General features: G+C 38.1%; 1 protein-coding gene across 2 annotated transcripts in view; it reads left to right on the top strand.

The window, feature by feature from the left end:
* Htr4 (5-hydroxytryptamine receptor 4) overlaps positions 1–13,861 on the top strand; it is a 169,787-nt gene that overhangs the window by 31,800 nt on the left and 124,126 nt on the right. The window lies entirely within an intron of this gene.

The raw sequence follows: 13,861 nt of genomic DNA on the forward strand, positions 1-13,861 counted from the left end.
TTCTTCTTCTCTTCTTCTTCTTCTTCTTCTTCTTCTTCTTCTTCTTCTTCTTCTTCTTCTTCTTCTTCTTCTTCTTCTTCTTCTCTCTCTCTCTCTCTCTCTCTCTCTCTCTCTCTCTCAAGCTCAAATGGCCAATTCTTATGTAACTAAAAGCTTTCAGTATATAAAAGCCAGAGTCATTCTGTTCTCAGAATGCTTCTGAAATGGACATCTGGTTTAAGGATGACTGATGCCCTACTCTGTGGCCTTTTCCCACCCTTGCGACTTTCTCTTCTCATCAGCACTGTGTTGCCATCTTGTATCCCCTTGCCTCTTTCCCCATGGTTTGCTGCATCTTGCTTTTCTTCTCTGCCCAACATTCCTTCTCTCACTAACATTTGTGGTCCAAATTTTTTCTCCTCCTTAAACTTATTTATGTCCAAGCCCCAACTTACTGGTGAACGTGCTATTTGGCTTTACAAATACTACAAGAATTTTTTAGTAATCCACAGTCTGACGAAGCATAAACTAACAACTTGGTGACTTATAAACTTCCATATTAATAATTTAATTTATGTCTTCGGTAGCTCAAAGTCTGCAACATGTGTATAATGCACTGTTTTCTAATTCTTCAACATTCAGTAAAATAGGAAAGTGAAACACTTTTACCTATGTTTTTTTTTCTTTTGCATGAAAAGCCACACAAAACTATGATTAGAATGCAGACATTCTGATATTCGGCCCAGTGTTTTCTTAGGCATGTGTCAATAAATGAACATGGGGTAGCATTAGTGTCAGCATGATGATGGCGATGTCATGAGATGTGCACTCTATTTAGAGAGCCATCCTGGTTTGATGATATTTATTCTAGGTAGGGATCTATGCAAAGCTTAATTGCAGTTTGGTCTGAAGTTTCTGGGATTTGAAGTTAATTTATTCCTTAAGATAGCATTGATTAGGGGAAAGGCTACAGCATAATACAGTGCTATTATAATTTGCAGTTAATATTAGCCATGCCAGAAAATGATAATATTCACCACATTAAAGGGTAATTTGCACGGGTAAAAATTTTAAATTATTGATATGATATATTTCTCAGTTTAATTTTTTAAAAGGACTTCCTCACAATGTCAGACTTGTCTACAATTCTTAGTCTGGGAGAAATAATGCCTGAAGCACCGGGTTTGGGAGAAATTATTATAAGAGGGAGTAACAAATTAGCATCCATTTGGATACTAGAAGCTGGAACACAAATTGGCATCTATGTCTTGGGATCCTCATGGATGCTAAGTGCCTGGAGCTAGGATAGAATCCAGTAGAGTGGCAAGAACGAGCTGATGGTGAGTGTTGCCAAATGCTCAACATGAAGTATTCAATTGACCTTTGCATTTCCTTATTATAGATGGACCAGACCTCCAAGGCAAGTCCTAATAATGATAATCAAGCCACATGGACAAGGAAACGGGGAATTTCAGAGTGAAACGATCATCGGGGAAGGGTGACTAGGGCCCTGCTCCCTGAGGCATAGGGAACATGAGTTATCTACCCACAGAGCTTTTACGTATTTATGATTCTTTCAAGATAAACTGAGTTCTAAGTAGGCTAAGCAACTATGGGAGTTTATCAGTTCTCCTCATTGGAAATTCACACTAACAATTTGCTGGACCCGGATCTAAAACAAGGGCATTAGAATTAGTCTTTCCTTGCTATTCTACCACCTGTTTAGGGAAGGGCTTCCCATTTAATAACATCTTGAAGTTATCAACTTATATCTTAACTCCCTTCTAATGCAAAGAAAATACAAGTCTTTCTAATGGTTCCAATAAAGCCCCAGAATTAGTTTCTTGGGAGCAGATTGTGCACACATAGTCACCTCTAAATCATGTAGTTTGTATGCTATTTCCATTTGAATTTCACAGGCTTATGGAATGTGGCAGCTAGGCAAAATCATTGCTAGTTGGAGTTGAAATGAGAAGAATGGGTTCAGCTCCATAATTCCTCTAAGGAAAATGGAACCATTTTACCAAATGAAGAGGAAGAATGAATGCTTCATGGTCTAAGACAGTGTTTCTCAACCTATGGGTCACAGCCTCCTTGGAAATCAAATGACCCTTTCACAGAGCACACAGATCTACATTACAGTTCAAAACAGTAGCAAAAGTACAATTATGAAGTAGCAACAAAAGTAATTTTGTGGCAGAGAGTCACCACGACAAGAGGAACTATATTGAAGAGCCGTAGCATTAGGAAGGTGGAGAACCACTGGTCTAAAGTGTCCAATACTGGGCCCTGCATCCTTACACTACTAGCTTAAATAGGCAAAGTGCTTTTGAGCTTCTTTGATGTTCAATTCTGAAGAAAATCCTTTCTTCTCTTAAGTAAGATATGTGTTGGATCATTCGGAGTAATTGATGTGGTAGGTTACAACAGACTGAGCAAAGAATGTGAAGCAGCAGCTTGGCCTCATAAGCAGGTGCCTATAGGGGAGAGCTAGATAGATTTCCTTGGAACTGGCAAGGCTGGAAGGATCAGGTGGTGCTTATGATTTCCACAGAGCAGATGTCCAAGGAGGAGAGCAGAGAGACTGGGGTACAGTTGTATTGTTTGTCAGTTTTCAACAGAGGTCTCTCATCCCAAAAGCCTTTTCCTTTCCCCTTCATGGGCAGCCTTGAAATCTCAAGTGCGTAAAAGCTTATGCTGGAATCACTCCTCAGTTGACTGTTTTTTTTTTAATGTTAGGAAATGGAAACCACAAAGTTCAAATATGCTTTTGAATTTCAAAGAACTTACTAACAAGCACTAATGACTATTTCTGGTTTAAACAAACGGTTAGAGTTGACAGCAGAAATGTAAATTTCACTGTAACAAGAGATTCTGCTAATCCTCCTCTATTTATGGATATTATTCTGACACATACAGATATTGTTGTGTGCATATATGGTAAGTGAGTATTCATGTGAAGAGGCGGCTGGTGACTGCTTTTCTAAGTGACTGTATAGTCCTGAGTGGGTGTAGTTGTGTGGACATGGCAGCACAGCTGTCGAGTCTTGATGTAGTTTTTTCTCTGCTAGTCAAAAGCCAGACTCTGCATGAGATGAGGACCATGGGGGGCTAGGTCAAGTCTTCCTGAGCAGTGTGATATCACCAAAGCCTGGAGAGAACAGGAATTTGTGGGATAACTTTGTTTGGTAGAAATATAAGCAGACCACACAGATGCAATCCACAAATGTCATTTTAAAATGGTCTAGCAACTATACTGAAACATAAGCAAAAGACAGTTGAAATTTATTTTAATGATGTATAACATGTAACTCAAGACATCCAGAATATTATTTATGCATGTGATATCGAATATCAATATAATTATCGAGGCAGTTGACATTTTCTGTCACTTCGCTTTCAAAATGAGTGTTTTCCATTTCTGGCAGAGCTGAACTCAGAGTAGTCACATTTACATATTCAATCACTACAAGTGACTAGGGGGAGCCATATTTGAGAGTACAGTTGTGGAATCTAGGTCCCAAGGCTGGAACACTGCCAAGGAGACTACCAACTCTCTTCCAAATCATCACCCAGACTCCAGCACTACCGAGAACACTGCCAACCTATCCCTTACATTTTGGTCCTATTATGTCTTCAACAAAAATGTTTTTATTTATTGTTACTGAGCGTTTGCATGCATGGGAGCAAGTATGCCATGGCAGCTGTGTGGATGTCAGAGGACAATATTTAGGAGCCTGGGGATGGGATGCTTGTTGCCAGGCACGCACTGCAAGCATTTTTACATCCACTGACTCATATCGATCTCACTGACCCTGACCAAGCCAGCTTAGTCAGTCAACAGAGTCTCAACGGAGGGAGTGAGGATTGAAAACGAAGAAAAACGATTAGACAAAATGGTCACATGACTCCAGCCAGTGCTGAGGCGGAAGCCGCTTTATGTCTTTCCAGCCTGCTTTTATATCAGCCCAGGTAAATCCAAAAAACATAGTCAGTTCTTAGATCAAAGTCAAAGTCATCAACAAAGAACTCACATAAGATAAAGTAAGTAAAATAGTAGGCAAAAGGATCACACAAGGTAAGAATTAAGTAAAGCAGTACACAAATCCCCATGGTCACTGTTTCTGATAGTCTTATCTGAGCCTACTTCCTTGTCCCAGCCCAGTGACAAAAGCCACATTCCTAAAAGCGGCACCAAAAGCGCTCAACAGGACCCTTTCCTCATTATCAAGTGTCTGAGACAGCTTCTGCCAACTGAGCAATTTCTCGGTGAGTAACTTCAGACCACCTTGCCAGCACAGTTTTACCTCTGAAAAATCTCCAGTATTCCCCCACTATCGATACCTGCTGATGTGTCCCTCCCTGAGCTTGGTACAAGGCCTTACCTTGCCTCAAGTGATGGTCAGCCCACAAAGACAGAGCCCCCCTCCTGTTCTTTCTCCCTTTGTAGTACACTGGCATACCTAGCTGATTACATTCATTTTATCTGTTGCCTTCCTTCCACACTGGCTATTTCTAGTAGGTATTTTTAGCATGAGACAATAAAAAAAAATGTTTGTCAGTTTACAACAGAGGTCTCTCATCCCAAAAGCCTTTGCCTTTCCCCTTCATGGGCAGCCTTGAAATCTCAAGTGGGTAAAAGCTTATGCTGGAATCACTCCTCAGTTGACTGCTTTTTGTGTGTGTGTGTGTGTGTGTGTGTGTGTTGTTTTGTTTTTTAATGTTAGGAAATGGAAACCACAAAGTTTTTTTTGCATCCTTTTAAATGTTATCAGTTACCTCATTGCAGACTTAATCAGGCTGTTTTCCAAACTCTATTTTCTTTTTTTGACCTGATATGGTTTGTGCTTTTCTGTTTTCTTTTTGTGACTCTGTTAAATTACAATTCATTTCTTGCTCTGGCCTTTTTTATTTCTTTTGAAATCCTCCTACAACTTCCACTGTCTTGTCTGGATCAGACAAACCACACAAAGAAGTGTAGGAAACTCCCTCCTCTGTAATTGTTTAGTTTTGGGTTGGGGCTGGAGCTCTGTGAGCTCCTGCTGACTGATTTCCTTGAGCCTCACTGCAGAATGCTATTGATAATAGTCCTGTCCTATTTGTGCACAACATTTTGATCTGTAGCAAAAGTCTGAATTGAGGTTTGAGTCCTATCTTCATACTGCCATATTAATTTAACCATTTCAAAGGTTTTAGAAAGAATTTGCTTCCTTACTCAGGGAGAGACAATTAGCAATGCCTAAATAATATCAACTTGAATTTTGTATTGAATCAACAAGACCCCTTAACCTTGAACTTCAAAGATTCTTGTCCATTCCTTGAGTGACAATGTAGATGGTTAAAAAATTCAGGTTCATTGTTGATATGATACTCTTTAATCAAGCAGGAGGCTGAAACTGTGAACATCCCAGAGGAAAATGAAGGTGAACACAATGAAGGGATATACAAGAGCAGTGAGGGATGACATACCACCTTGGACTAGCAATAGCTGAGAGCTGTCATCACCCCTCAAACTCCGCATTCAAGTCTCTGACACTGTGAATGTATGAGTGGAAAGAATTATTTTATGAGTGGTCTGCTTGTGGAAGTTTACAGGGTCTAAGAAATGTAGTACAAGAATACAGCTACTGACAACCTCTGTCCCTTAGAATAAAGAAATACTTTCACTTGCTGATGATTCTTGCTGACTAAACCCAGATACTGACCAGAGGGAAAGAATGCTGAGTAATAAGGTCCATACAATAAACTGAGATGGAGAAGAAAAGACTGATTGAAGAACATGGAGCTCACAGGCTAAAGGAAGAGACAGGCAGCTTTGATTGCCCAGTTGATTTGCTCTGGAAAATGAAAGACCCTTTGCTTTGGGGCTCCTGTGTTTGCGGTGGAAAACATTGTATCCAGGATTCAGTGTTTGATATTCTCTATTCCTGTCCCCTTCTTAAGAATGTGACAAATCAATCATGATTCATTCATGTGGATCAACATAGACTACATTGGAGGCATTTCTTTTCTTTTAGAGTTGTTTGTGTGTGTGCAGGTATATGTGTCAAGACATGTAAGTATATGTATATGTGAATATATGTGTACATGTACACGTGGGCATGTGTGCACACATGTTTGCATATGTGAAGGTCAGAGGTTGATACCAAGTATGTTTCTCTATTGTTTTCCATCTTTTCAAATATTTTTGTTATTCGAGAATCATTAAAATGAATTTTTATCATATTTATTCCCTAGCTACTGATTTTTGCCTTTTCACATAATTTTGTGATCTCTTTCTTCTTTACTTTAAACCCAACAATTTAAATCTTATTCATGTTACCCAACTCTTCTTTCGTGTGGGACCTGTTATAGAGTATGGTTGACCTACCAGGGATCACATTATCCAAGAAAACTCCCTCTGCCTCTCCAAGGAACTATCAAATGCTAATAGCTCCCCTGTAAGGGGTAGGCTTACATGTGTACTTTTATCCCCCCTATGATGGAATTTTGTTGGAAGTCTATTTTGTCAGATATTAGAATAGATATGCCTGCTTGTTTCTAGTTTCATTGCTTGTAATAACTCTTTTCAGCCTTTTAGCCTAAAATAGTGTCTATCATTGATGGTGAGGTGTGTTTCTTGGAGGCAGCATAAAGATGGATCTTGTTTATTACTCCTGTCAGTTTCTCTGTGTGGTTTTTAGTAGAGTATTGCAACTATTAATCTTGAGCTATTGTTGAAAAAAATTTTAAATTTCTATTATTTGGTTGTGGTGGTATTGTTTCTTTTATCTCTTTTTGTTAACTGTTCTGGGAGTAAATGTTCCTTTTTCTCTTGGGTATTTTATTTTCTAGAACAACATATTGCTTCTGTGTATCTATAAAGTTGACTTAATGACAGTGTTGCTTTCAATATGTTTGGCCCAGGCAGTGGCACTATTAGGAGGTATGGCTTTGTTGGAGGAAGTGTGCCACTGTGGGGGCGAGGATCCCAGTCTTCTCTTTGCCTTTTGATCAAGATATAAAACTCTCAGCTCCTTTTCCAACACTATGCCTGTCTGGACACTGTCATACTTCCTGCCATGATGATGACTGACTGAACCTCAGAACCTGTGAGCCTTTATATGAATTAAATGTTGTCCTTTATAAGAGTTGTCTTGGTCATGATATCTATTCACAGCAATAAAACTCTACCTAAGACAATGACATACATTCCTTAAATCTGTTTTTATCATGGAACATTTATTTTCTTCTTCTGACTGATAGTTTTGTTGGGTATAGTAGTCTGTGCTGGCATCAGTAGCCTTCCAGAATTTATAAAGCACCAGTCTAATTAGGCCCTCCAGCTTTCAAAACACCCCTGGAAAACTCATCTGCTTTTCTGAATGGCTGGCTTTTATGTTTGAGTTGATTTTTCTTTGTTTGTTCTCTATACTTCATATTTTGTATATTATATGATATGAGAAGTTTATTTTCTGGTCTTGTCTACTTGATTTTCTTTATACCTTTTGCCCCTTAATAGGTATCTTTCCTTGGATGTGGGGCATTTCTATCATGATTTTGTTGAAAATATTGTCTGTATCTTTGACCTGTAGTTCTTCTCTTCTTCTGTAACTATTACTCATAGGTTTGGTCTTTTTATGATGTTCCATGGTTCCTATATGTTTTATTCTTATTTTGATTTTTTGGTTTGTTTTGTCTATAGATTTTTCATTTTCCTTGATGAAGTTATCCCCTACCTTGCTTTCAAGACCTTATATTTTCTTTTGTACTTGAGCCAATCTATTGGCAAGGCTTTCCTCTAAGGTTTTTTGTCTTATAAAAGCTTGTCACTTTGTATATTGTTTAAATTTGGCATTTCTCAGATACTCCATTTTTTTCACATATTGAGATGCTTTTTAGTTTCATTCACCTGCTTGTGTTTTTATATTCTTAATTCTGTCATTTGTTCATATCCTTTCTGAGGTCCTTGAACATATTTATAATTGTTACTTTGAAGTAATTGTCTTGTATATCAGCTAAGTTGCTTTTCTTACAGAATATTTTGATGGGAATGCTAATTTCTGAAGGAAATATATTTTCTTGGTTGTTCATGCTGTTTGCATTTTTGCAACGAGATAGAAAATGAGTAGTGTTAGATCATTGCTAGTGTTTTTTGGTATGGATATCAGATCACACCTTTGTTGTGTAGGTGTTTGAATCTTTGCTGTTTTCCCAACCTGTCAGATTGTGAATAAACTGAATTATGCTTCATTTTCATTATTGTATCCACTCTGTGTTGATGTGTGAATAGGTGTCAGAAGTATTCTCAGTTCAGTTGAGGGGTAGGTGCAACTTCTGGCTAAGAGTAATTTTTTTTTGTAGGTTTCTACTGCCTATGTTCATAAGTCTATGGAGGGCTTACTGGGTCCTGCAGAAGGTCTTTAGGTCATAGAGTCTGGGACCACAATGCCTGCCCATTGATGGTATTCCATGGCAAAAGGGCATAGGATGCTGCATCATCCCCATGTGGAAGGAAAGTGTGGAAGCCAGGCTAGGGTCTCTTTTTCTAGGTTCAATGTCACAGGACACAATATGGGCTAAAGCAGTATGATGGGTTGGGGTGACTGTCGGGCTGGGAGTAAAGACTGGGTCTGGGTAGCCTACTAGATATTCTGAGTCTGCCTTCCTCATGTCTCAGAATGGTGTATCAGTCAGAGTACCTGACAGATTGGTGTGTGGACTGATTGGGTCAAGGGTTCATACCAGGAGTTATGAGTAAGACTCCATATCATTTCAGATCTGTGTGTTTCTCCACCTTTAAAAAAAAGATCTCCCAGTGAACTCATAAACCACCAATTAACTACACTGACTTGACAAGACTTTCTGTCTCCCTCTCACATACTTGAGATACAAATGAACATCAACATGCCTGGCTTCACATGGGTGCTAGGGATCCAAACACACTTGAGTAACATGTTAATTGATCTATTGATATTGCCCTCTCTAGAGATTATGGAAGTTTTGAGAAACAGGTAGTAGCCATTTCATCACATCTGGGGGAGAATCTGCCTAAGAATTAAGCCAAAAAGGGGGCAGAGTTACTGTGAGGTAGATGGACAGGAGCCAGGTACCCCTGAACTTATTTGATGCTATGGCAGCATGTAGCTATTCACTCCTACTGGAACCTTCAGCAGTGTAGCCAAACATTCGCTTCTGTTTAAGCCACTTTGAATTGGGGTCTGTAACATTTAAAACTCAAGCCTACTTAGAGTTGTTAAAGTAAAAGGCCAGACAAGAGACTTAAATTAAGATAATATCAGTATAAATGAAAGGGGAATGAGCAATTAGTTGAACTGGGAAATTAATAACGCAAGGTAGCTATGGTTAGCTTCAGAGGAAGATATAGTAAGATTAATAGACTTGTCTTGATACAGATAACATACCCTGTTATTCATTTTTCGGAGTTTTATGGTAATAGATAATTGTGATATTAACTATCAGTAAACTTATAAAGCAAGCTACAACTATACATACAGGTAATATATTGGAAGGATATACCTATGTGTATATGCATAAAAATCTGGAATACTATGTTCAAAATATTTATTTATGCTGCTTGTCGCTGATAAGTGAGATCATGGGTGTTGCCATTCATACATCCATCTGTATCACACAGATGTTGTTTAGTGCATTATTTTGTAATAAAAATAAAAACAGTATAGTCAACAATGCTGTATTTTTCTTCAAAGTGACTGAAGAGCGCAAGTACTGATCACAATAGGAGACAGAAAATTCTCTTAGAATCACCTGGGTGGATGGCACAGTAGGGGGTTAGGGAGAAAGCATGCCTTCTGGGATCAGAAAGGAGGCCATAAAGAATCCCAGGCTCGGGGAATACAGTCTGAACCAGGAAAATTGATGTCCTCTCTTCTATTTTCCTCTCTTGAGATGATGATTATTGTTATAATAGATTGTGTTAATTTCTCATCAAGGAGAATTAAATAAAAATTTTAGAATAAAAAAAAAAAACCTGAATGTCAGAAAGATTTAAAATGAAAGGTTTTCCTTTTCTCAGGTAAATTCAGATGTATATGTGGCCAAGATTACTCACCCCTGTGGTTATGAAGACAGCTCTTGATAGCTGCTTGTATAATACAGCTGACCAGAATCCATTCATTGTGCTGGTACATGGCTCTTGTTGCTTAGCAACAGGAATAGAATTGCTATGTGTGCTTCTCAATAGCTGTAAAGTCCTGTTCTTTATTTTCTATATAAAAAAATAAACAGAAGAAAGAAGAGGAAAATAAATACCATAAGAAACAAAGTGGACAAAAGATCCAACTGGCCTTCTAGATGCAAAATACAGGATCTGTAACTTTATCTAGGAAAACAATTGTCAAAATCGTTTTTTTTTTTTTTTTTTTTTCCTCAGTGAGGAATTGATTGACAAATGAAAGTTCCCAGGTCAACATTTGATTGAGTAGTGTGGAAGAATGTTGTTTCCAGGAACTACAGCATTTCTTTAACAAGTGTCTCTCTATGTGCTCATGAGGAAGGGAGGAATTCTCATTTTATCTTGGCTATTTCAACTATTAGTTTAAAGGATATCTTATTAAGATTTATTCTAGACTCTCTGGCTCTCTTTTCATCTTTATGCAACTCACAATTTGAATTTTTTTTTGCTTTGTTTTGTTTTTTTCAAGAGATGTTCTTTTTCCATATAGCCCTGGCTGTCAAGGAACTTGCTCTGTAGCCCAGGCTTGTCTCACACTCAGAAATCCACCTGTCTCTGCCTCCCAGGTGCTGGGATTAAAGGGATATGCCACCACCGCCCAGAACAACCTACAATGTGTATTTTCAGATTCTGTAACTTTAAATTACAGGATGGTAAATTCTTTCAGTTTTCCTAAACCAGAACCATATGGATGGGTTCCTAAGAGTAACACCTAAGTGAATTACCATATAGTCAAAAATCACCCTAAAAAGTTCCTGGAACTTGGGATATATAGTCTGTACAAATGACAGCAAAGATGCTCTCCCTCCCCCTCCCCCTCCTCCTCCCCGTCTCTGTCTCCTTCTCTGTCTCTGTCTCCATCTCCGTCTGTTTCTCTCTCTCTCTAAATCCTACACCCCATTGTTTTAGTGTCAGAACAAATAAATCCCTCTTTCCTTTCTTGAGAGCTGTATGCAACAATAGGCCAGTGTTTGGAGGATATATGTTGTTTGCAATTTTCAATGTTACTCTTTGATTTACAAGGGGAGTCCCAGTGTTTGTATCCAAGGATGTCAATGGAACTGGGCTGGAAGAAGACACAGTAGATAGCAGATCTTGTTGTCTCATTGTTATCTAGGGACTGGAGATTCTTCAGTGAATAGTGAACAAAATTGCTTGCAGCATCCTCTCGTGGGGTCAGTTAATTGAGCATATAATGCGCCACTCTGATGAAGATCCCCGTCTACTCTCTCCAGCATCTTATTGATTTTTAGGCCAGGAGAGTGCCCTACTTTTATCAGTCAATAAATCAGTCAATAAACGATTACTCATTGTTATTCCATTTCTTCAACAGAACTGGAACACTGCATGCTTGAACTGAATCTTAAGTGATGTGGACACACTCCCTACATGACACATAACTCCATAATACAATGTACATTTTGAGTAGCTGTATTGTGCCACTTTCTACATGTATTCCAGGTCTAGTGTGTTCCTTCATTTCCCCTTAAGTCGAATTTTCTTGCACTAAGGGCAGGGTCTTTCCTATCTTATCAAAAGACTGTCACATCACCTCTACCAATACTCACGTTAGATATCACTTTCTAAAGGAAAGCCTGAGCTAACTGTCTTTACACTGACATATTTCTTAAATATTTTACTAATACCTCTCATTTCAGTATTTATGAGATTTTATGGTAAGTTTTTCCTGCAAAGCATTATGATACTTAAAGATGAACACTCATATATTACCCAATTTCTTAAGGTAGTATATGTTCAGAAAATATTAATTCAGTGACTGTTGATGTAAATCAGACTTTCATTATTGGTTCTAACATAGCCTTATATACACAAATGGTTACAGGTGCTGTTTTTCCTCCAGTGTGTATTCTAACTTCTTTATCAAAAATCAGATGGCAGTAGGTACATGGACTTATGCCTCATCCTCAGTTCTATTTCATTGATCACCATGTCTATTTGACTCTATCTCTATAGCATAACTTGAAATAGGGGTTGATGGCACCTTCAGTAGATTTATATTCATTTATTTAATGGTTCACATTGTTTGGGTATCCCGAGACTTTCAATATTTCCAAATGCATTAATTTTTTTTCCGGTTTGTGAGAAGCATTGAGTTGGAATTGTGTTGAATCTGTGGATTGCTTGCGGTAGGCTGACCATTTCACAATATTATTTCTGCTAATCCATGAGCATGGACGGTCTTCACATCTGAAATTATCTTCAATTTTTTTTTCTTCAGTGTCTGAAAGTGTTCATTGTGTAAGTCTTTACTTTAGAGTTATTCCAATATACATTTAGAGGCCTTTGTGAATTAGATTGCTTCCCCAGTTTCTTTCTTGGCATGTTTGTTATTGGTTTCTGGGAAGGCTGTTGATGGTTGCCTGTTGATTTCATATACGGCTACTGTGTAGAATAACTATGTAGAATAGGTAGTGGAAGCTTTTGGTGGGCTCTTTATGAGTCTTTTATATATACAATCATCAATTATCTGCAAATAAAGATATTCTGACTCCTTTCCCTATCTGTATTTCCTTTCTCTCTGCACTTATTCCATGGCTTTAGTTAATTAAGATTTAAGCACTATGATGATACCTATTATCAACTTTTAGGTGTGGTTTGTTCTTAGGTTTCTAAATCTGCCTTCAGGTGCACCATTAAGTTACTAAAATGAAGTCACTCCAAGTTTTTGGTGTAGGCACTTTGTGTTATAAACTTTCCTCTTAGGGCTGCCTTAATTGCATTCCATAAATTTTGATGTGTTGTGCTTTTATTTTCCACTCAATTCTAGGAGTTTAAAGTTTTCCTTCTTGATTTCTCTCTGGATCAACCTTTATCCAGCTGTTTGCTGGGTTTTGTTGCCTTTTTTCTATGAGTTTATGTACTTTCTCTTATTTGCATTGCTGTGGTCATCCAAATTGATCCTTTTGTGCTGAGATAATACACAAGATGACATTTCAGTGTTCCTAAATTTGTTGAGACTTGCTTTGTGCCCTAATACGTGCTTAGCTTTGGAGAAAGTTCTGTGGGTTTGTGAGAGGAAAGTGTCCTCTTTAATGTTTGAGTGTATATATGCTTGGCCCAGAGAGTGGCACTATTAGGAGGTGTGGTCTTGTAGGAGTAGGTGTGTCACTGTGTGCTTGGGCTTAAGATCTTCATTTTAACTGCCTGGAAGTCAGCCTTCAGATGAAGATGTAGAAATCTCAGCTCTGACTGCACCATGCCTGCCTGGATGCTGCCATGCTTCCACCTTGATGACAATGGACTGTACCTCTAAAACCTAGAAGCTATAACCCCAATTAAATGTTGTCCTTTGTAAGACTTCCCTTGGTCATGGTGTCTGCTCATGACAGTAAAACCCTAACTAAGACAAGTGGAATAGTCTCTAGTTGTCTGTTAGGTCCATTTTTTAAAAAATTATGTTATGATGTCATTTAGCACAGGAGTTTCTCTATTTGGTTTTTAACTGCATGACCTGTCTGTTGCTAAGAATGGGGTATTGAAGTCACTCACCATTGCTCTGTAGGATCATTTTGTGATTTTAGACATAACATTTGTTTTATGAAATTCAATGTCTTGCATTTGATGCATAAGTGGTTAGAATTATAACATCCTTTCAGTGGAATTTTCCTTCAATAAATGAAATCTTCTTCCCTATCTCTTCTGATTAATTTTGCTTTGAAATCCATT

This window comes from Mus caroli, chromosome 18 (assembly GCF_900094665.2).
Source record: "Mus caroli chromosome 18, CAROLI_EIJ_v1.1, whole genome shotgun sequence".
Classification (NCBI taxonomy): domain Eukaryota; kingdom Metazoa; phylum Chordata; class Mammalia; order Rodentia; family Muridae; genus Mus; species Mus caroli.